Source organism: Capra hircus, chromosome 15, assembly GCF_001704415.2.
Source record: "Capra hircus breed San Clemente chromosome 15, ASM170441v1, whole genome shotgun sequence".
Lineage (NCBI taxonomy): Eukaryota > Metazoa > Chordata > Mammalia > Artiodactyla > Bovidae > Capra > Capra hircus.
The window spans coordinates 76,865,793-76,888,974 of NC_030822.1; the positions used below are offsets into that span (position 1 = coordinate 76,865,793).

General features: G+C 40.9%; 1 pseudogene; it reads left to right on the forward strand.

Moving 5' to 3' along the window:
- On the forward strand, positions 238 to 1,181 carry LOC102172171 (annotated as a pseudogene).

Sequence of the window (23,182 nt, forward strand, 5' to 3'; positions counted from 1 at the left end):
TACTTCTGTGTCATATATAAACCAAACTATGTTTGGTGAGAAACCTCCTCATCACCCATTCTAATGGTAGTTGTGTGATAATATTCTCCCATTTCTGTTGGAAAACAATTTTTGTTGTCCCCATATGGCAGTCAGGCAGTGTCAGCTGGCGAGTTCACAGCACCAGCGTCCCACTCAAGGCCTGGGCCGTGCTGCCTCCTTGAGGGCCCTAGCAGTGAACAAGCAGGGAACAAGAGCAACGCTGATGCAGAGGAGACAGATGAAGGAGAGAAAGAGGACAGAGTTGTCCTCTTTACTCAACAAGCCGATCAGAAGCAGCTCTACTGATAACACAAACCAGGTGGAAAACCTACAACAAGATCCAAACTCCTCCCTACACTCAGTAAGTCTTGTGAGGAGTCTATACCATGAGCTTCATCTATCCATCCAAAATGCAAGCGAACATGCTGCCTTTGATATTTGCTGAAGCCCTGCAGAACTTAGTTGCCCTGTCTTAGTCTGGAGCAGGTAAAACAGCTGCCTCTGTGTTAGTTGTGCAGTTGGATACCCCACTGTCTGTGCCTCTCCCAGACTTATAAGCTGGTCTTTCAAATAGGAAAAGTGATTGAGCGGAAGGAAAAATTTTACCCTGAACTCAAGATAGCTTATGCTGTGCAAGGCAATAATTTGGGCACCAAGGTCAGAGATTAGGGAGCACCTTATCTTTGGTACCCCTGGGACGATTCTGGATTGGTATTCCAAGCTCAAGTTCATTGACTCCAAGAAGATCAAGGTTTGATCTGGATGAAGCTGACCTGATGATAGCTACTCAGCACCATCAAGATCAGAGCACCTGCATCCATAGGATGCTACCCAGCAACTGCCAGATGCTGCTTTCCCCTAAAACCTTTGAAGACTCTATGGAAATTTGTCCCAGAATCAAACATCCAACTGAAGCGGGAGGAGGAGACAGTGGACCTCGTGCAGCAGTAGTACATCCTGTGCAGCAATGGAAATGGGAAGTTGCAGGCCTTGTGTAGCCTCTATGGCCCATCACCGTTGCTTAAGCTACCATCGGCTGCCAGTCCCCTAAAACACGTGGCTGGCTGACAGCAGGGCTCTCCAAAGAAGGCAACCAGGTGAAATGTGGTGAGATGATGGTGGAGCAGAAGGCTGCCATAACTGAGTGCCTGAGATGGTAAAGAGAAGGTTCTGGCGGCCACCAACATGTATGCCCTTGTTGTTGTCATACAGATGTATAACCTGAAGTTAAACAGGCGTCTGTCATCACCAATGCTGACCTTGCCCTTTACAAGGACAGGAATCTGGACAATGAGACCTACTTGCACTGCATTAGGCATACAGGCCTCTTTGACAAGAAAAGCTGGGAAGTGAACATGGTTGACAGCAGGCACAGCATGATCATCCTGAACCGAAGCCATGTAATAAGAGTAGAGACAGACCGGACATGCTGATGTGGAGGAGACAGAAGTCAGCCAACCGAGGAACTCCACCACCATGGTACTTGCTCTCTCCCTGAACATATATTCTGAACATTTGTGTTCATAGTGCTCAGGATACAGACAGGTGCAATCAAGGGACTAGGGGGACTATAGCCATTCATTTGTCTAAGGCAAGAAAAATTGCCAAAGTTTTTGCTTCATCTTTATTTGGTATCTTTGTGTGGAATAGTCAGAGCAAATAATAGTACTATGCACTTCCTCAAAGCTGGCCAAGGCTGTTGGCACCCACAGAGCAACAGAGCAAAGATGAGATGAAACTAAGTTGCAAGAGAAATATAAAACCCCAGTCAAGAGGAGTCCTCTTCAGTTCATTGATACCGAATGGTTACTTTATCTGGGACCAGGCCTGGAAGAGGACTCTTCTGTGACGAGCATTACTCCAATCTCAGACCTTCCTAAAACCAGAGCCATCTCTGGGTTTTAGGACCAGATCCTTTCCCAGGAAGAGAAGGGGAGGCTGCCAGACCCCAGGTGGTTTCCTTGTGACATTACAAACACTGTGGAGACCAACAGACGGCCCCACATTTCCCCAGTGGGCGCTTGACTCTGTTGATTCTTCTTCATGCTTCTGGCCAACTCTGAGCCTTCCCAGGAGTGTTTTAAGAAGAGAAGAAATTTTATGCCTCACCATCTAAAGTCCTGTGGACCAACCCTTAAATAACTATAAACAGAGGCAATAATTAAAGTTTAGACTCAAAACAAAACAAAATGAAAAAATAATTTTTGTTTTTTCAGCATCTTCTATTCTTAACTGGAATCTCATCAAGAGTTTCTCACTGCAAAGAGTGGGATGAAAAATCTTGGGGGGAAAATAACACAGCCTTTGGAGAACTGGATATCTAATTGCAGGGAAAACATACATGAGACTGATTTAAAATATTTGTAAATAGTATGACAAACAAATGCTAAATAATGTGACAACTGATGTAAGCTCCTTAGGGCTTTCACCTTTTGGGCCTTTAGAGTCAGGTAGGACGAGTCAGAAAAGAATTCTGGGAGCAACAGAATGTTTGAACAGGCTGTTCCAAAGATAAGGAATATAGGTTTCAGCAAAGAAAGTAAAAACTTTCTCACTAGGATAAATGACTACGGCATGTAGAGGTATGAGAATGCCAAGGGAGGAAGAGGAGCTATAGGGTGTAAGTAGAAAGTATGTTAGTTTTCTTTTAATAAGCCTTAAAGTTAATGCCAAACGCTTCAAACATTGTCATCATTCTTAAGTAATATTTAGTTTGAAGTATAACATACTGAGAAAATTAATTCACAAATGATTCACTTATTGAATCATACAACCCAAGAAATGTTTTCATACACTCAAAGGAACTTACTAAATGTTATTTTTCTGCCTTGTGTTCTTATAAAATCTAAATGTCATCACAACATTTTTTTCGGAAATGGTATTAGGTCTAACCTTTATTGGGTGCTTTCTGTGTTCCACACACTGTTTTACATTCTTCATATATATTTCAGTTAATTCTTGCAACCATCCGATACTGTGAGCTTTATTAACTACCGCTTTTATAGCCGAGGTACGGAAAGGATAACTTAATAGTCTCAAAGTCACATGATGGGTCAGGATTTGAATCCAGGCTGAATCTGCTTTTCACATGATGTGAGGTACCTCCTTCAAAGCATCGGTGGCAGTCAGACAAATATTTCTCTCAATACAATCACTTGATGAGGACAAATTTATACACCAAAAATGGAGGAACTAGGGACCAAGAAGAAAGTGAGGTAGAGGAAAAGGCAATAGAATTAAGAATTAAGTTGAATTATATCAGATAATTCAATATGAATATCATATAACCATAATTTTTTCTTTGCTGAACAGTTGTAGCCAACAAGAGATTTACTGAGCGAAGTAAGTGGAATGAATCAAGTTATTGCCTTAGAGGTGTCTCTAATCTAGTAGGGGAGAAACAATGATAGTGATGCTTTATCTCAGGCTAATTGAAGTAAATCCTATTCTTGAGGCACAAGCACTGTGAGAACAAGAAGAAAAATTACTAACTCTGAGTAGATGATGGAGAGAACTTCAAAGCAGTGCAGGCCTTTGAGCTGAGCTTTAGGGCGTAAGTAGGGTTTTCAGTAGCTAAAGTCTTGGGGAATCAGTCTGGGCACAGGCAAAGGGCAGAGGTGTGGAGGGTCACAGAACAGTCTGATGGGAACACCGCATGAGGGTAGACAGGTATGGGACTGGACGCTGGAGAGGCCCTGGAGTCCTGGTAGTAGAGAACCCTGAATACCACCATATTGAAGTGTAGAAACTTAATTTTTAGGTAATGAACTTTTGGCTTGTGTTTTGAGCTATAATGTAAAAGTGAAAACTAGGTCCGCATCTCAATCATCTCTGAATTCACAGCATCTTATACAACATCTAGAACACAACAGACACACACAAGATGATGGATGGTTGGATGGATGGATGGTTGGATGGATGGATGGGACAGACTCAGTACAAGCTTTAGAATTTCAAATGTCCACATGATTGCCAGGGAGGAGGATGAAAAGAAGGGATAGTTAGGGAATTTGAGATGAACATGTACATGCCGCTCTATTTTAAAAGGATAACCAAAAAGGACCTACTGTGTAGCACAGGGAACTCTGCTCAGTGTTATGTGGCAGCCTGGATGGGAGGAGAGTTTGCGGGAGAATCAGTTCAGTTCAGTTCAGTCGCTCAGTCTTGTCCAACTCTTTGCAACCCCATGAATCGCACCACGCCAGGCCTCCCTGTCCATCCCCATCTCCCAGAGTTCACTCAGACTCACGTCCATCGAGTCCGTGATGCCATCCAGCCATCTCATCTTTGGTCGTCCCCTTCTCCTCCTGCCCCCAATCTCTCCCAGCATCAGAGTCTTTTCCAATGAGTCAACTCTTCGCATGAGGTGGCCAAAGTACTGGAGCTTCAGCTTTAGCAACATTCCTTCCAAAGAAATCCCAGGAATGGACTGGTTGAATCTCCTTGCAGTCTCAAGAGCCTTCTCCAACACCACAGTTGGAAAGCATCAATTCTTCGGTGCTCAGCTTTCTTCACAGTCCAATTCTCACATCCATACATGACCACAGGAAAAACCATAGCCTGACTAGATGGATCTTAGTCGGCAAAGTAGTGTCTCTGCTTTTGAATATACTATCTAGGTTGATCATAACTTTTCTTCCAAGGAGGAAGCGTCTTTTAATTTCATGGCTGCAGTCACCATCCACAGTGATTTTGGAGCCCCAGAAAGAAAGTCTGACACTGTTTCCACTGTTTCCCCATCTATTTCCCATGAAGTGATGGGACCAGATGCCATGATCTTAGTTTTCTGAACGTTGAGCTTTAAGCCAACTTTTTCGCTTTCCTCTTTCACTTTCATCAAGAGGCTTTTTAGTTCCTCTTCACTTTCTGCCATAAGGGTGATGTCATCTGCATATCTGAGGTTATTGATATTTCTCCTGGCAATCCTGATTCCAGCTTGTGTTTCTTCCAGTCCAGCGTTTCTCATGATGTAATCTGCATAGAAGTTAAATAAGCAGGGTGACAATATACAGCATTGACATCCTCCTTTTCCTATTTGGAACCAGTCTGTTGTTCCATGTCCAGTTCTAACTGTTGCTTCCTGACCTGCATACAGATTTCTCAAGAGGCAGGTTAGGTAGTCTGATATTCCCATCTCTTTCAGAATTTTCCACAGTTTATTGTGATCCACACAGTGAAAGGTTTTGTCATAGTCAATAAAGCAGAAATAGAACTCTCTGGAACTCTTCTGGAACTCTCCTGCTTTTTCCATGATCCAGCAGATGTTGGCAATTTGATCTCTGGTTCCTCTGCCTTTTCTAAAACCAGCTTGAACATCAGGGAGTTCACGGTTCACGTATTGCTTTTGAGCATTACTTTACTAGCATGTGAGATGAGTGCAATTGTGCAGTAGTTTGAGCATTCTTTGGCATTGCCTTTCTTTGGGATTGGAATGAAAACTGACCTTTTCCAGTCCTGTGGCCACTGCTGAGTTTTCCAAACTTGCTGGCATATTGAGTACAGCACTTTCATAGCATCATCTTTCAGGATTTGAAACAGCTCAACTGGAATTCCATCACCTCCACTAGCTTTGTTTGTAGTGATGCTTTCTAAGGCCCACTTGACTTCACATTCCAAGATGTCTGGCTCTAGATTAGTGATCACATAATCATGATTATCTGGGTCATGAAGATCTTTTTTGTACAGTTCTTCTGTGTATTCTTGCCACCTCTTCTTAATATCTTCTGCTTCTCTTAGGTCCATACCATTTCTATCCTTTATCAAGCCCATCTTTGAATGAAATATTCCTTTGGTATCTCTAATTTTCTTGAAGAGATCTCTAGTCTTTCCCATTCTGTTGTTTTCCTCTATTTCTTTGCATTGATCGCTGAGGAAGGCTTTCTTATCTCTTCTTGCTATTCTTTGGAACTCTGCATTCAGATGCTTATATCTTTCCTTTTCTCCTTTGCTTTTCACCTCTCTTCTTTTCACAGCTATTTGTAAGGCCTCCCCAGACAGCCATTTTGCTTTTTTGCATTTCTTTTCCATGGGGATGGTCTTGATCCCTGTCTCCTGTACAATGTCATGAACCTCTCTCCATAGTTCATCAGGCACTCTATCTATCAGATCTAGGCCCTTAAATCTATTTCTCAGTTCCACTGTATAATCATAAGGGATTTTTTTAGGTCATACCTGAATGGTCTAGCAGTTTTCCCTACTTTCTTCAATTTGATTCTGAATTTGGCAATAAGGAGTTCATGATCTGAGCCACAGTCAGCTCCTGGTCGTTTTTGTTGACTGTATAGAGCTTCTCCATCTTTGGCTGCAAAGAACATAATCAATCTGATTTCGATGTTGACCATCTGGTGATGTCCATGTGTAGAGTCTTCTCTTGTGTTGTTGGATGAGGGAGAATGGATACATATATATGTATGGCTGAGTCCCTTTGCTGTTCGCCTGAAATTACTACAACATTGTTAATTGGCTATATAGCAATACAAAATAAAAAGTAAAAAATGGAATACAAATGACAGAAGCTGGTGACTAATTGAATATTGGAACATTAGGTAAGTCCAGGATGACTTGAAGGCTTCTCACACAGATTATAGAGGGCACAAAAAGGATGTGCTGGTTTGGGGAGGTAAGAAATACTTTAATAAACCTGCCACCCTGACATAAAAGTGTGGAGCTGGGGGAGCACACAGCACAGAAGAGGCAGGAGAGCATCACAGTGCGTGAGCACAGTCAGGAAACCTCTCTCAGTGATCAGTCCTTGAGCCCAGGGAAGCTTCTTCTAGGGTTTGCTCAGGGATACCAGAGGAATACCAGTGTGGGGGCAGGTAGGGAGAAAGCGATGTCCTTCAGAGCACCCCTCATCCCACACTGAGGTTTACCCAAGAGAACCATCCATAGCTCTCTCTACTTACCTCCTTGCTACCCTAACATTACACAGTACCACTGCCACCCATGGGCCCACATACCTGGGGAAGAACCAGACTGGACAGAAATGCCATTTTAGACTATACAATGTCTCATAATTTGATCATATTTGGTCTGGAATTTTCAGGCATTTTAAAAGTGAAAGATCACTGAATTCTTTGGAGAAAAAGGACTGACTATACATGTATATGATAAAAGGGGAGGAAAAACTATTACAAAAAGAGTGGAAAATGGTACACCTACAATAATGTTCTGTTAAATTTAACTATTTACTCAGAAAGAAAATATTTAACAAAGCAAGGCTGATGTGCAGCACAGAGCCCATAAATAGCCACAAACCAATAAGAACTGTGGGCTTCCCTGGTGGCTCAGCAGTAAAGAATCCCCCTGCAATTCAGGAGGTGCAGGAGACGCGGTTTCGATCCCTGGGTTGGGAAGGTCCCCTGGAGAAGGAAATGACAACCCACTCCAGTATTCTTGCTGGGAAAATCCCATGGATAGGGGAGCCTGGCGGCCTACAATCCATGGGGCTGCAAAGAGTCAGACACAACTGAAGCTTCTGAACACAACCACCACCAATAAGAACTGTGGCGATATTCTGGCAGAATTCGTTTGCATCTTGCCTCTACCAGTCATTATTTGTGTGATTTTAGGGAAGACAGTTACCTTTGGAGCCTCAATTTTTTTATCTCTTAAATGGATTCAATGTCATCTCCCTCTCAGAGTATTGTGAAGATTAGATGGGATGATCCATATGAAGTTTTCAGTACCATACCTGGCAGAATAGGAGTTCATAAATGTTGGTTCCCCCTTTCCCTTTGTAAACTGACTCAGGAAGCTGAACAAGTCGATACACAGAAAGAATGGAACTAAAATGATGCTTGCAATTCGTGGATAAATGCAGATAATAGGAACATAAAAGAGCTTAATTGAGTAAAATACTAACTAGTTACTGGCATACAGATTTCAAATACCTTTCAAGTTGCTCCTGTCAAGCCCTCCTCTGGCTCTCTGCTTTGAAGTTTGACTGCTAATCACATATTTTTAGAACTTCTCAACAAGGGAAGGAAGAAGAGAATTCCACCCTGCAGGCAGAGGCATGCTGTGGAATTGTTTGCCTTAACTGGAATTTGGTGATACAATAGCTGAGGTCACCTAAGGACTTTGAAGATTTTTTTTTTTTTCAATTTTGTGGATACAATAATTGTGTAAAATCATTGTGGACTGTGTTCATTTAACCTTCACAACTACATTTTTGCTAATGGAGACTTTGTTGCTTTTAAATAGGGACAATATTGCAGGAGTCTAGTTTATGGACAGAACAGTCACTTGGGGGAAAACTTTCATTTAAACCTACCTCCAGAACCTTCCTACCTAATTTTTCTCCCCTCACAATCTTTCTTCTTATCTCTTCTCTGTGTCATTCATCGTCACAGTTCTTTTATTTGTTGATTTAATAAATACTTACTAAATGCCTAGACTATATTCCAGACATTCTTCTAGCTGAATCCTAGTAGGATTCTACTTATCCTACTGAAGATTGAGTTATGAGTAAGATTGTTCCTGCTTCCATGGAGACAGAGAGGGGACAGAGAAGAAACTAACAAACATATGGAACTATAATTACTGGTAATGATCAGTGCTGCAAAGAAAAATAAAGCAAGGGGTATAGAGTAACTAGGATGTGGCTACTTGCTTTAGCATCACTCTATAGACTTCCAGATTCTCCAGACTATAAGACTGCTCCAAGCTTCACTGCTCTGTCAACACTTGCAAGGGATTGCAGCCAAAACTTACAAGTGCATGGCTTGACGTCCCTACTCTCCACTGCCACTCGATTTCAGCTAATTCCAACTGATATGAGGGCTGGAAATTTTTCAACAAGTAAACACATATTAGATGTTACCAAGGCCAAGCTCATACTGCTCATCTCACGACAGGCCAATAAATCTGGAGACAAGTAGTTGGGGCAAGGAATAATGATTTATTCAGAAAGTCAGAGTCTGAAAAAATGATGGACTAGTGTCCCGAAGAACCATCTTTCTCAAATTACAATTCAGGTTTCTTTTATACTAAAAGTGGAGGGGAAGTGGTTGGTTGCAAATATTTTGGTGTCAGAATCCTTTGTTCTTGCAACCGACTAGGTAGGTCATGTCATGATATTCCTGTAAACCTCCCGAAAGACAAAGTTATTCTCTGTTCTGCAACTCTTTATCTCTATATGAGTGGGTAAAGTATTATACCTTTAAAGATCAGAGCCTTGAGGAAAGACTATCATGTATATTTCAAGCTATAGGCAACATTCTTAACTTGTAACAAAATAGAATACAAAGGTTAAAGTAAAAGGAACAGATCCAATATGGAGTCAGATTTGTTCTTCCCTATTACAGTCAGAAGGAAAAAAAATCAAGCTTATGTAAAAGAGAAAAAATCAGAATCTATCACATAGATCTCAGAGAAGGCAATGGCACCCCACTCTAGTACTCTTGCCTGGAAAATCCCATGGACGGAGGAGCCTGGTAGGCTGTAGTCCATGGGGTCACGAAGAGTCGGACACTTACTGAGTGACTTCACTTTCACTTTTCCCTTTCATGCATTGGAGAAGGAAATGGCAACCCACTCCAGTGTTCTTGCCTGAAGAATCCCAGGGACGGGGGAGCCTTGTGGGCTGCCGTCTGTGGGGTCGCACAGAGTCGGACACGACTGGAGCGACAGCAGCAGCAGCAGCAGCAGCATCACACAGATCTAAGAGATATAAGAGAAAGATAGTGTTTTCAGGCTTTTGATACAAAAGTGCTCTCAGTGACTACTGATAAAAGGAGATAAGAATAACCTGGATTCAAATATAAATGGATACAAATAGTTTTGACACGTATCTGCATCAAATCTTTCACAGGAGTATATCAAGCATAGAACAAATTTTCCAACCATGGAGAGTAAGATTTGTAAAAAGATAGCAGAGAAGAAAGAACAAAGAAAGAGGTCTAGGTAATCCACCAAATTACATAACTGGCACTAAAATAACTGATTTTAAAATAATCTGTAACTGCTTAACTGAGAATGAAGGCAGTATAAAGTCAAGAGCACGAATCTAAAAGACAAATCAGCATTCAAATCCTATCTCCATCCTCTATTGGTCGGGTGACCACGAGTAAGTCATTTAGTCTTTCTGAGCCTCACTCCCACCATCCTTGAAGTCAGGATACAGTGATTCCTATTTGATAGTATTACTACAAGGACATGCAAAGAATTTTGCAGTGTCCGGACTGCAGTCACTATTAAATTCATAGTAGCAATTATTATTATTAAAAATTTTTAGCCTCATGACTTCAACTCTACTAAAGTGGTCTTTTTAGAAAATGTTAACATAAATATGCTGCATTTTTATAATTCTTCATATTGTTTAAATTAAATATATTATACAAAAGTATCTCCAGTTCACTGAAGAGATAGCATAAAATACAGATAAATCATAAGGAATTTTTTTGCTTTTAATAATATAATTTATTTTTCAAAATCAGAATCATTCTGTGTATGCATATCATTTTGAAATCTGATTTTTCTACTTACCATAACACATACATACCACTATCATTTTTGTGACATTAAAAAGTCTTCTACAATGTGGTTTCTTTTTAAAATGTGTTTATTTAACTGGAGTATAATTACTTTACAGGATTGTGATGGTTTCTTCCATGTATCAATATGAATCAGCTACAGGTATGCATGTGTTCTCTCCACCTTGAATCCCCCACTCACCTCCCTCCCTGCCCCCATCCCTCCAGGTCGTCACGGAGCACCGGCTTTGGGTGCCCTGCTTCATACATCAAATGCGCACTGGCTATCTATTTTACATATGGTAATGTGTATGTTTCAGTGCTATTCTCGCAAATCATCCCACACTCCTCCCAGTGAGTTCAAAACTCCGTTCTTCACGTCTGTTTCTTTTGCTGCCCTGTACAAAGCATTGTCAGTACCATCTTTCTAGGTTCCATATATGTACGTTAACATACGGTATTTGTCTTTCTCTTTCTGACTTAACTTCACTCTGTATAATAGTCTATAGATTCATCCAGCTTATTAGGACTGATTCAAATGTGTTCCTTTTTATAGCTGAGTAATATTCCATTGTGTAAATGTACCACAACTTCCTTATCTGCTGATGGACATCTAGGCTGCTTCCATGTCCTAGCTATTGTAAACAGTGCTGCAATGAACATACAATGCAGTTTATAATGGCCATAATATATGTACCAATTTCTATGCCATAATATTTTAAAACATTTTAGAGTATAATTGCTTTACAATAATGTGTTAATTTCTACTGTACAGCAAAGTGAATCATCTATGCAGATACATATATCCTCTCTTTCTTTTTTACATTTTTCTTTTTCTAATATATATATATTTAAAAATTTATTTCTTCTAATTGGAGGCTAATTACTTTCAACATTGTAGTGGTTTTTGCCATGCATTCACATGAATCAGCCATGGATGTACCTGTGTCCCCCCATCTTGAACACCCCACCCACCCACCGCCCTCCCCCTCAGTGTCATCCCAGTGCACCAGCCCTGAGCACCCTGTCTCATGCATCGAACCTGGACTGGTGATCTATTTCACATATGATAATATACATGTTTCAATGGTATTCTCTCAAACCACCCCACCCTCACCTTCTCCCACAGAGTCCAAAAGTCTGTTCTTTACATCTGTGTCTGCCATATGACCCAGCAATCCCACTGCTGGGCATACACACCGAGGAAACCAGAATCGAAAGAGACACGTGTACCCCACTGTTCATCACAGCACTGTTTACAATAGTCACGACATGGAAGCAACCTAGATGTCCGTCGGCAGATGAATGGATAGGAAAGCTGTGGTATATATACACAATGGAATATTACTCAGCTATTAAAAAGAATGCATTTGAATCAGTTCTAATGAGGGGGATGAGCCTGGAGCCCATTATACAGAGTGAAGTAAGTCAGAAAGAAAAACACCAATACAGTATATTAATGCACATGTATGGAATTTCGAAAGATGGTAATGATGACCCTATATGCGAGACAGCAAGAGACACAGGTGTAAAGAACAGACTTTTGGACTCTGTGGGAGAGGGTGAGGGTGGGATGATTTGAGAAAATGGCATAGAAACATGTATACCACCATATGTCCCCTCTTCTTTGGATTTCCTTCCCATCTAAGTCACCACAGAGCACTGAGCAGAGTCCCTTTGCTATACTCCAGGTTCTCATCAGTTATCTATTTTATACGCCTTATCAATAGCACATACATGTCAGTCCCAATCTCCTAATTGACCCCATCCCCTCCTTCCTCCTTGGCATCCATGCATTTGTTCTCAACACCTGAGTCTCTATTTCTGCTTTGTACAGAAGATCATCTATGCCAGTTTTTTCTGATTCCGGTGCCATAACATATTTAACCAACCCTTTTATGTTCAATTTTCAAGCTATTTCCAATTTTCTGGCACTATAAATAAAATCCAATGAAAACTTTTGCATATAAATCTTTATGCATAGTTATGACTAATTCTTAGAATAAATTCCAAGAATTAGAATGACTAGGCCAAAATATACACCCAATTTAATAATTATAAAACATATTGCCAATTGGCACCCTTGAATGTATTATTTTACATTCCTGTTAGTGTATGTAAGTGCCAGTTCCACTGAACTCATGACAAAAATAGTATATTTTTAAAATTTACATAAGAAGGCAACCTTAAAAATCATAGTCATGGAAGTCATAGTCATCCCACTACTTAGAAACAACTAGTGATATATATACATATGTTTTAGGTCTTTACATAAATCAGTTTATAAAAATGGAGTCATGGTAACTCCATGACTGTGTTATAATTCACCTTTTAAACTTAAAAATATAGAGTGAAGATCTTCCTATAACTATCCATCTAAAACATTATTTTTAATGACTAAAATGTAATCCACTGTACCAATAAACAATTTATATATCTGGTGCCTTATTGGTCAGCATTAGATTTCAACCAATTACTAGGTTTCATGAAAAATCTTGTAGAAAATCTTGGTAAACATTCTTAATATTTTTAATTTAATATTTATTTTAGTATTTTAAAATTTTGATGTGAACTTTCTTGCCAAAATGGTTGTAAAACTAAGGTTTTGAAAACATATTGCTAAATTAGCTTTCAAAAGGAAGTATCAGTAAAGCAATTATCCTTCAATTAAAAATAAGTAAATTTTTTAAAAAGGAAGTATCAGTTTATGCTGTCATCAACAGTTTGTGAGAGTGGCATTTCCCTATACCCTCAGTCATGAATTATTATTTCCTTCCATAATCTTTGCTGATTTAATAGGTAAAAATGATACAGCACTTGAATTCACAGTCCTTTGTATATTTTTTCTTGAGATATATTTGATGTACATTATTACAGAAATTTCAAGTGTACAACGTTGTGATTCACAATTTTAAAAGTTATAGTCCATTTCTACTTATTATAAAGTATTGGCTATATTCCTCATGTTGTAAAATTTATCATTGTCTATTGTAAGAGTCTCTATTTTAAAGTCTATTTTATCTGAAGAGTATTGCTACTCCTGCTTTCTTTTGATTTCAATTTGCATGGAATATTTTTTCCAGCCCCTCACTTTCAGTCTGTATGTGTCCCTAGGTCCAAAGTGGGTCTTTTGTAGACAGCATATACAGGGGTTTTGTTTTTGTATCCATTTAGCCAGTCTGTGTCTTTTGGTTGGAGCATTTAATCCATTACATTTAAGGTAATTATTGATATAAATGATCCTATTACCATTTACTTTATTGTTTAGGGTTTGTTTTTATAGGTCTTTTCTTTCTCTTGTGTTTCCTGTCTGGAGAAGTTCCTATAGCATTTGTTGTAAAGCTGATTTGGTGGTGTTGAATTCCCTAAACTTTTACTTTTCTGTAAAGCTTTTGATTTCTTCACTGAATCTGAATGAGATCATTTCTGGGTAGAATAACCTTGGTTGTAGGTTTTTTCCTTTTCATCACTTGAAGTGATCCTGCCAGTCCCTTCTAGACTGCAGAATTCCTGTTGAAAGATCTCCTGTTAGCCTTATGGGGATCCCCTTATATGTTATTTGTTGCTCTTCCCTTGATGTTTTCAATATTTTTCTTTTTATCATTTTTCATTAGTTTGATTAATATGTGTCTTGGTGTGTTCCTCTTTGGGTTTATCCTGTATGGGACTCTCTGGGCGTCCTGTACTTGGATGGCTATTTCCTTTCTCACGTTAGGGAAGTTTTCAACTATAATTTCCTCAAATACTTTTTCATACCCTTTCTTTTTCTCTTCTTCTTCTGGGACCCATATAATTTGAGCATTTAATGTTGTCGTGGACGTCTCCAAAACTGTCCTCATTTCTTTTCATTCTTTGTTCTTTATTCTGCTCTGCTTCAGCTATTCCCAGCATTCTATCTTCCAGCTTCCTCTTTTCCCAGTTATTTTGCTGTTGGTTCCCTCTAGTGTATTTTTAACCTCAGTTATTGTGTTACTCATTGCTGGTTGTCTAGTCTTATTTCTTCTAAGTCCTTGTTAAATATTTCTTATATCTTCTCAATCTGTGCCTCCATTCTATTTATCTATGCCTCCATTTTAATTCCAAGATTTTGGATCATCTTTGCAATCATTACTGTGAAATCTTTTTCAGATAAATTGTCTATTTCCTATTCATTTGTTTGATATTTTAGGTTTTCACCATGTTCCTTCATCTGTTGGGCTTCCCTTGTGGGGCTAGTGGTAAAGAACCCACCTGCCAATACAGGAGACATAAGAGACACAGGTTCGATCCCTGGATTAGGAAGACCCCCAGAAGGAGGGCATAGCAAGCCACTCCAGTATTCTTGCCTGGAGAATTCCATGGACAGAAAAGCCTGGCGGGCTACAGCCCAAGGTTGCACAGAGTCAGACAACTCAAGCAGCTTAGCACCCACACATGTGCTTTATCTGCTGCATGGTTTTCTGTCTTTTCATTTTGTTTAATTTACTGTTTGAAGTCTTCTTTCTGCATGTGTCAGGTCTGTAGTCCTCTTATTCACAGCCCTCCCTGTGCATGGTGTTAGACCAGTGCCTTGGGGAGGTTTGCTGGTTGAGGGGACTGGTGACTCTGCTCTGATAAGTGGGCCTGGACCTTCTCTCTCTGAAGGGCAGTGCTGTGTCCAGCGCTGCGCTTTGGGGTGTCTGTGGGCTTGTTATGGCTTTGGGCAGCCTATCTGCTCGTGGGCAGTGTTGCGGTGCTGTTTTGCTGCAGGGTTTAGCACGAGGCGTCTGGCACTGTAGCTGCTGACCTTTGGGTGGGGCCTGGTCTTAGTGTTGAGTTGGCAACATTTGGGAGAGCTCTCATTGATTAATGTTTCATGGGGTCAGGAGTTCTCTGGTGGTCCACCATCCTGGACTTGGGTCTCCCACCTTGGAGCTTCAGGCCTGACCCCTTACTGTAGCACCAAGACTACGCAAGCCCCACAGAAAAGAAGAGAAAGAAAAAGAAAGACAGAAAAAATATATATAGAGAAAAAAGAATTTAAAAATAATAACAAGAAAAGAAAGTCAAACAAACATAGAAACAAACAAACAAACAAAAGAATGGACAGATAAAACCCCAAGGCAAATGGTGAAAGCAACACTCAGCAGACAAGAACACCCAAAGAAACGCACAGTCATAGAGAGAAATGAAGAGAGAAAAAAGAAAAAAAAAAAGAATAAAAACAGGAACCAAAAAGGAAGAGTACAGTCAAGCCAGTAAACAAACCTATAAGGGAAAACTCATACTAAAAACTAGACTAGCAAAATACAAAATTAAAAACATGGAAAAGTGCAAAATAACTAAAGAGTACTATAAAAACAGGAAAAAACAGAATAAAATAAATTTATTTAAAATAAAAACTTTTTAAAAAGAAAAAGTAAATTATAAAAATTAAAGGAATAGTGAAAAAGAACAATAGGACAATATGAAAATGAAAAAATACAAAAAAATAAAATAAAAAATAAAAGAGAGAGAGAGTTGTAGTAAGAAGAATGTCCTCCATTGTCCTTGGCTGTGTCCTCAAGCCCCAGCCAATCTGCCCATGCCAAAATTCCTCCAATATTTCTTGGAAGGTCTCTGGACCTGCTGCAGTAGCTGTGGGGTCAGCTCAGACTCAGATCTGGCCTTACTCCAGCTTGTAGTTTTTTCCAAAGTCCACAATTACCCCCAAAGTCCACAGTCTCAGGCAAATTGTAGGGATTTAACCAATGCGCCTATGACTGCAGGAGCCAACTCCCTTCCTCTTCTTTGGTCACACAGCCGCTGCTCAGCTTCGATCTGACCTCCCTTCTGTTTGTAGGCCGCTCTCCAGATCCATTCCCTGCCCAGACAAAAGGGCGCGAAAGTAGCAGTTTATTAAGCCTCACTTGCTCAGTCGGGCTGGAGAGAGGGGGGAGTACAGCAGCAACAGCTGCGGGGTGTGGGGACTGCCTGTTGCAGCTGAGGCCTATGGGAAGTTGCTGCAACCCTCAGGGGGGTTGCCTCCAGACTGTGAGTCCCTTGGTAGAGCCAGGCTGCTCGGGCTCCCAGGGAGCTGTGGGCAGTGGCCTGTGCTTGTTCACAGGTTGGTGGCAGCTGCTACCTCTGGGGTTGGGACCACGTCGGTGTTTTGTCCCATGCCTCTGGTACTCACACAGGCTTTAGTAATAGCCAGCAGCATATCAACCTCTGGGGTTGCAGTCCACAGCCAAGGCTTGTACTACCTATGGCACGCATGAAGGAGGGGCCCTTTGAGCTTGCGGAGTTAGAGGGTTCCAGCGACAATCATCTCCTGCCTTCCTGACAGGGCCAGGCTTTTTCCTGGCCCCCTCATCTGTGCCATACTGCCACTTTCACATAGTACACATCCAATCCATGTCTTCTGCCTGGGCTCCAACTCTCGGAGCCTGAGCCTCAGCAGCCTACCCCCACTTATCATGGTAGGCATGCAAACACTGACGCCACTGGGAAAGTGCAGTTTGGCAACAATTTCTGTGATGAATTCTGTCCATTTTGCTTCCGTCCAAACACCTGCTGCTCTGTTCCTCTCTGAAATTCCAAAGCTCTCCTCTGTCCCCACTTGTGAGGGAGTTTCTGAGTGTGTGGAAACATTTTCTCCTTCACAACTCTCTTCCCAAGACACTGGTGCATTCCAAATCCTTTATTTTTTTCTTATATCTTTTGCCCTCCTCATTCTTTGGAGACTAGCTTGCCTTTTTGGAAGTCCGGGGTCTTCTGCTAGCATCCAGAAGTGTTCTGTAGGAGTTGCTCCACATGCAGATATATTTTTGATATATTTGTGGGGAGGACAGTGATCTCACTGTCTTATCCCTTTGCTATCTTGAAAGTCCTCTCAGTCTTTATTTTAAACTCTGTAAGTTTTGCTATCCTGGCTTTCTTTCCATTTCCATTTGCATGGAATACCTTTTCCATCCCTTCACTTTCAGTCTGACTGTGACTTTAGATATGAAGTGAATCTCTTGGTAAGCAGCATATATACGAGTTTTGTATACATTCATTCATTCTATGTGTTTTGATTGGGGCATTTAATCTGTTTATATTTAAATGTAATTCACCTTAAATTTAAATTAATTATCAATATATATGTGCTCACTGCTATTTGTTACTTGTTTTGGGGTTGTTTGTGGGGTTTTGCTGTTGTTGCTTTTTTTCTGTGATTTGATGATTATCTCTAGTATTATATTTGGGTTCATTTTTCTTTTGTTGTATATGTATCTATTATGGATTTTTCATTTACCATGAGGTTTATAAAAATATATTAATTTTTATAAATGAATAGGTTTTATAAATAAAAACCTATTAATTTCAGATGCATTTTGCCAATTCTGCATTTGTACTCTCCTCCCCTCAAGATTATTGTTTTGATTAGATTTTTCATCTAATTGTTTTGTGTTTCCCTTAACTGATTATTATTATTTCCACGTTCAAGGTCAGGAGGGGTCGCAGTGAGGAGATACCCCTCATCCAAGGTAGGAGCAGCAGCCGTGCTTTGCTGGAACAGCCGTGAAGAGATAACCCACGTCCAAGGTAACAGAAACCCAAGTAAGACAGTAGATGTTGCAAGAGGGCATCAGAGGGCAGACACACTGAAACCATACTCACAGAAAACTAGTCAATCTAATCACACTAGGACCACAGTCTTGTCTAACTCAGTGAAACTAGGCCATGCCCACAGGGCAACCCAAGATGGGTGGGTCATGGTGGAGAGGTCTGACAGAATGTGGTCCACTGGAGAAGGGAATGGCAAACACTTCAGTATTCTTGCCTTGAGAACCCCATGAACAGTATGAAAAGGCAAAAGGACAGGATACTGAAAGAGGGACTGCCCAGGTTGGTAGGTGCCCAAATGCTACTGGAGATCAGTGGAGAAATAACTCCAGAAAGAGCCAAAGCAAAAACAATATCCAGCTGTGGATGTCACTGGTTATAGAAGCAAGGTCTGATGCTGTAAAGAGCAATATTGCATAGGAACATGGAATGTCAGGTCCATGAATCAAGGCAAATTGGAAGTGGTCAAACAGGAGATGGCAAGAGTGAACGTCAACATTCTAGGAATTAACGAACTAAAATGGACTGGAATGGGTGAATTTAACTCAGATGACTATTATATCTACTACTGCAGGCAGGAATCCCTTAGAAGAAATGGAGTAGCCATCATGGTCAACAAAAGAATCTGAAATGCAGTACTTGGATGAAATCTCAAAAATGACACAATGATCTCTGTTCATTTCCAAGGCAAACCATTCAATATCACAGTAATCCAAGTCTATGACCCAACCAGTAATGCTGAAGAACCTGAAGTTGAACGGTTCTATGAAGACCTACAAGACCTTTTAGAACTAACATCCCAAAAAGATGTCCTTTTCATTATAGAGGACTGGAATGCAAAAGTAGGAAGTCAAGAAACACCTGGAGTAACAGGCAAATCTGGCCTTGGAATACAGAATGAAGCAAGGCAAAGACTAATAGAGTTTTGCCAACAAAATACACTGGTCATAGCAAACACCTTCTTCCATCAACACAAGAGAAGACTCTACACATGGACATCACCAGATGGTCAACACCGAAATCAGATTGATTATATTCTTTGCAGCCAAAGATGGAGAAGCTCTATACAGTCAACAAAAACAAGACTAGGAGCTGACTGTGGCTCATTTCATGAACTCTTTATTGCCAAATTCAGACTTAAATTGAAGAAAGTAGGGAAAACCGGTAGACCATTCAGGTAGGACCTAAATCAAATCCCTTATGATTATACAGTGGAAGTGAGAAATAGATTTAAGGGCCTAGTTCTGATAGATAGGGTCCAGTTCAGTTCAGTTCAGTCACTCAGTCGTGTCCAACTCTTTGCACCCCATGAATCGCAGCACACCAGGCCTCCCTGTCCATCACCAACTCCCGGAGTTCACTCAGACTCGCGTCCATTGAGTTAGTGATGCCATCCAGCCATCTCATCCTCAGTCATCCCCTTGTCCTCCTGCCCCCAATCCCTCCCAGCATCAAAGTCTTTTCCAGTGAGTCAACTCTTCACCTGAGGTGGCCAAAGTACTAGAGTTTCAGCTTTAGCATCATTCCTTCCAAAGAAATCCCAGGGTTGATCTCCTTCAGAATGGACTGGTTGTATCTCCTTACAGCCCAAGGGATTCTCAAGAGTCTTCTCCAACACCATAGTTCAAAAGCATCAATTCTTCGGTGCTCAGCCTTCTTCACAGTCCAACTCTCACATCCATACATGACCACAGGAAAAACCATAGCCTTAACTAGATGGAACTTAGTCAGCAAAGTAATGTCTCTGCTTTTGAATATACTATCTAGGTTGGTCATAACTTTTCTTCCAAGGAGTAAGCCTCTTTTAATTTCATGGCTGCAGTCACCATCTGCAGTGATTTTGGAGCCCCCCCCCCCCAAAATAAAGTCTGACACTGTTTCCACTGTTTCCCCATCTATTTCCCATGAAGTCATGGGACCGGATGCCATGATCTTCGTTTTCTGAATGTTGAGCTTTAGGCCAACTTTTTCACTCTCCACTTTCACTTTCATCAAGAGGCTTTTTAGTTCCTCTTTACTTTCTGCCATAAGGGTGGTATCATCTGCATATCTGAGGTTATTGATATTTCTCCCGGCAATCTTGATTCCAGCTTGTGCTTCTTCCAGTCCAGTTCTCATGATGTACACTGCATATAAGTTAAATAAGCGGGGTGACAATATACAGCCTTGACGTACTCCTTTTCCTATTTGGAACCAGTCTGTTCTTCCATGTCCAGTTCTAACTGTTGCTTCCTGGCCTGTATACAGATTTCTCAAGAGACAGGTTAGGTGGTCTGATATTCCCATCTCTTTCAGAATTTTCCACAGTTTATTGTGATCCACACAGTCAAAGGGTTTGGCATAGTCAATAGTGCCTGATGACCTATGGACACAGGTTCATGACATTGTACAGGAGACAGGGATCAAGACCATCCCCATGGAAAAGAAATGCAAAAAAACAAAATGGCTGTCTGAGGAGGCCTTACAAATAGCTGTGAAAAGAAGAGAGGCGAAAAGCAAAGGAGAAAAGGAAAGATATAAGCATCTGAATGCACAGTGCCAAAGAATAGTAAGAAGAGATAAGAAAGCCTTCCTCAGAGATCAATGCAAAGAAATAGAGGAAAACAACAGAATGGGAAAGACTAGAGATCTCTTCAAGAAAATTAGAGATACCAAGGGAACATTTGATGCAAAGATGGGCTCAATAAAGGACAGAAATGGTATGGACCTAACAGAAGCAGAAGATATTAAGAAGAGGTGGCAAGAATACACAGAAGTCTACAAAAAAGGGTCTTCAAAACCCAGATAATCATGATGGTGTGATCGCTCACCTAGAGCCAGACATCCTGGAATGTGAAGTCAAGTGGGCCTTAGAAAGCATCACTACAAACAAAGCTAGTGGAGGTGATGGAATTCCAGTTGAGCTACTTCAAATCCTGAAAGATGATGCTGTGAAAGTGCTGCACTCAATATGCCAGCAAATTTGGGAAACTCAGCAGTGGCCACAGGACTGGAAAAGGTCAGGTTTCATTCCAATCCCAAACAAAGGCAATGCCAAAGAATGATCAAACTACTGCACAATTGCACTCATCTCACATGCTAGTAAAGTAATGCTCAAAATTCTCCAAACCAGGCCTCAGCAGTACATGAACTATGAACTTCCAGATGTTCAAGCTGGTTTTAGAAAAGGCAGAGGAACCAGAGATCAAATTGCTAACATTTGCTGGATCATCAAAGAAGCAAGAGAGTTCCAGAAAAACGTCTATTTCTGCTTTATTGACTATGCCAAAGCCTTTGACTGTGTGGATCATAATAAACTGTGGAAAATTCTGAGAGAGATGGGAATACCAGACCACCTGACCTGCCTCTTGAGAAACCTATATGCAGGTCAGGAAGCAACAGTTAGAACTGGACATAGAACAACAGACTGGTTCCAAATAGAAAAAGGAGTACGTCAAGGCTGTATATTGTCACCCTGCTTGTTTAACTTATATGCAGTGTACATCATGAGAAACGCTGGGCTGGAAGAAGCACAAGCTGGAATCAAGATTGCTGGGAGAAATATCAATAACCTCAGATATGCAGATGACACCACCCTTATGGCAGAAAGTGAAGAGGAACTAAAGAGCCTTTTGATGAAAGTGAAAGTGGAGAGTAAAAAAGTTGGCCTAAAGCTCAACATTCAGAAAACGAAGATCATGGCATCTGGTCCCGTGACTTCATGGGAAATAGATGGGGAAACAGTGGAAACACTGTCAGACTTTATTTTGGGGGGCTCCAAAATCACTGCAGATGGTGACTGCAGCCATGAAATTAAAAGAGGCTTACTCCTTGGAAGAAAAGTTATGATCAACCTAGATAGCATATTCAAAAGCAGAACGATTACTTTGCCAACAAATGTCTATCTAGTCAAGGCTATGGTTTTTCCTGTGGTCATGTATGGATGTGAGAGTTGGACTGTGAAGAAAGCTGAGCGCTGAAGAATTGATGCTTTTGAACTGTGGTGTTGGAGAAGACTCTTGAGAGTCCCTTGGACTGCAAGGAGATCCAACCAGTCCATTCTGAAGGAGATCAGTCCTGCGTATTCTTTGGAAGGAATGATGCTAAAGCTGAAACTCTAGTACTTTGGCCACCTCATGCAAAGAGTTGACTCATTTGAAAAGACTCTGATGCTGGGAGGGATTGGGGTAGGAGGAGAAGGGGACGACAGAGGATGAGATGGTTGGATGGCATCATTGACTCGACGGACGTGAGTCTGAGTGAACTCTGGGAGTTGGTGATGGACAGGGAGGCCTGGCGTGCTGCAGTTCATGGGGTCACAAAGAGTCGGATACGACTGAGCGACTGAACTGAACTAAGTGATTATTGTCGATTTAGCTGATTTTACTGCTTTTGCCGTTTAACCTTCCAAGTAGCGTTGCATGGATGATTGCCTATTTTTACTTCTTGTTTGCCCTTACTGATGAAATACTTCCCTTTGTATTACTCATGTTTCTAGTTGTTGTCTTTTTTGGCTTAGAAAATTTCCATTAACATTTTTTGGAAAGCTTATTTGGTGATGTTGAATTCTTTTAGCTCATGCTTGTCTGTAGTTTTTGATCTGTCTACCAAATCTGAACAAGATCCTTGCTGAGTAGAGTGTCTCGGTTGTACATTATTCCCACTCATCACTTCAAATAGGTTTGCCACTCCCTTCTGGTCTACAGAGTTTCTGCTGAAAACTCAGCTGTGAATTTTATGGGAGTTTCCTTGTTTGTAATTAGCTTTTTTTAAAAGATATTTTATTTTCTTAATTTATTTCTGGTGGTGCTGGGTCTTTGTTGCTGCACACAGGTTTCTCTAGTTGTGGGGAGCAGGGGCCACTCTTTGTTGCAATGCAAGGGCTTCTTATTGCCATGGGTTCTCTTGTGGCAGAACACAGGCTCTAGGGGCACAAGCTTCATTAGTTGTGTTATGCAGACTCAGTAATTCTGACTAGTGGGCTCTAGAACATGGGTTTAGTAGTTGTGGCAGACAGACTTAGTTGCTCTGAGGCATGTGGAATCTTCCCAGACCGGGGATTAAACCCCTTGCCCCCTACATTGGCAGGCTGATTCTTATCCACTGTTCTACCAGGGAAATCCTGTAACTAGCTGTTCTTCCCTTGTTATTTTTAATAA